This window comes from Dromiciops gliroides, chromosome 2 (genome assembly GCF_019393635.1).
Source record: "Dromiciops gliroides isolate mDroGli1 chromosome 2, mDroGli1.pri, whole genome shotgun sequence".
In the NCBI taxonomy this organism is placed as follows: domain Eukaryota; kingdom Metazoa; phylum Chordata; class Mammalia; order Microbiotheria; family Microbiotheriidae; genus Dromiciops; species Dromiciops gliroides.
In genome coordinates, this window is record NC_057862.1 from 329,071,069 (window position 1) to 329,073,185 (window position 2,117).

Sequence of the window (2,117 nt, forward strand, 5' to 3'; positions counted from 1 at the left end):
CCCAAAGATGTTTATTTTAGTAAGATGTAGACTGTTGGAGATAAAACTATTAGAAGAAAACCAATCTTGTCAATCAGTGCTTTAACTCTGTCCCTGGGTCAGCTGCTGTCCATTGCTCTGCTCCTATTTTCCTTACCAGTCAATTCCTTTGCTGTGTATTTACCTGACTGAGCTCTGATGGGGGCTCTTTGCCTCTCCCCTTGCAGACACTAGCACTGGGCTTAGCTCTGGATTGATTGTGGGTTCTCTCCCTAATTCTCTCTGGGTAGCCTTAGGAAAGAGCTACCCTTCCTGGATTTGCTTTCTTCACCTCAGAAATAAGGATGATAAGGCCATTTATGCTTAGGCTGTCTTGGGGTACTTGGAATATCACTTGGGATAATGGATATGGAAGATATATACAAATTTAAAAATATAAAATGCTATTATTTCTGTTCCACTAAAATCTTCCTCAGATGCCTCATTGGTCTGTTTATTGTTTCAGGGTACATACATAGTTGTAGAAAACAGGGTTCTGGATCTCATTCAGCCCCTTCACAAAAGGGCCAGGCATAGGGAAGCAAGCAATGAATCTTGAGGCATAGCAACAATAAGAATACTTCAAGTATAAATGATATTATTGTTTGGGGCCTTCTTTCCACCACCACAGATTGCAATCCCTTTGTGACTCAGTACATACTCAATGAGCTACTGTAGACAAAAACCATAAGCTGGTAGGCTTCCCTCTTGGTAATATAGGGCAGAGAGTGGTGACCCTGCTTTCTAGAAGGCTATTCTATCCCTGGAAAATACTTGTAAGTTGGAAAGGCTTCAAGTACAACTCCAGTAGCTGTAATATAGACGCTATGATTGTCCGTGTGTCATCCGAGGACCTGCATCATTTAGAGTGGCAGAATGGAACAAGGGGAAAGAGTGTTGGGCTTGGAGAAAGTGGACCTGAATTTGATTCCTTTCTCAGACACTGTTGTCAGTTTCCTCATGTGATAAATGAGGATAATCCTAACATCTATCTCCCAGGGATGGTGTGAGGATCAAATGGGATAACCTACGGTAGGTAGACAAAGTGCTTGGCAAACCTCCAAGGGTCATATCAATATCGGTTACTATTTAGCACAGAGGAGCTAATGATAAGGGCATGGGGAGAAGGGGCTAGACTAAGGATCCTTCTAATTGTAAATCTATGATCCCTCAACCCCTCTTCTTGTCCTACACCTCATTCCCAGAGGTTGATACTTTTTTGCTATGGCTAACTGATAATTGATCAATCAAACATAACACAACATAGTCTGTTGATGGAAGATGATTTACTAATGCTTTATCCCTTCCAGGTAACAAAGGAGTGATTCTAATTATGAGGACAGGTTGCTGTCACAGGCTACTACTATTCCTAGTACCTACTGTCAGTATCATGTTGAGAGTTCCAGACTTTAGTCAAGAGGTTTGGGTTTGTATCCTGGTTCCACCTCTCTGAGCCTCTTTTTCCCCATCTGTGAAAGAGAGGGAGGCAGCATAACATACTGAACAGAAAGCTGACATCCATATCAGGAAGACCTAGGTTCAAGTCTGGCCTCTGACACATCAACCAATCAATCAATCAATATTTATTTAGTGCCTGCTATGTGAAGTTTAATGCTAGACAAATGACTTAGACAACCTCTCAGTGCCCCAGACAATTCTGTAAGACTATTAATTGCAGAGCAGATATACAACTGCATTGGTAGAGAGGGTTTCCTCATCTGGGAGTTCCCTAATCACAAATGAAGTCAGAAGTATAGAGGGCTTTTTTGTTTTTGTTTTGTTTTTGTTTTGTTTTTTAGTGAGGCAATTGGGGTTAAGGGACTTGCCCAAGGTCACACAGCTAGTAAGTGTTAAGTGTCTGAGGCTGGATTTGAACTCAGGTACTCCTGAATCCAGGGCCAGTGCTCTATCCACTGCACCATCTAGCTGCCCAGAGGTATAGTTTTGAAAAATGGGGCTAATAAGACTTATACTGCCTACCTCATATGATTGCAGCAAGGAAAACACTTTTCTAAGAAAATGATAGAAATGTGAGGTAGTGTTGTCAGTACCCAAATTTGGTTGGGGATGGAGGCATGATGGATTCTTAAAGGATTTAA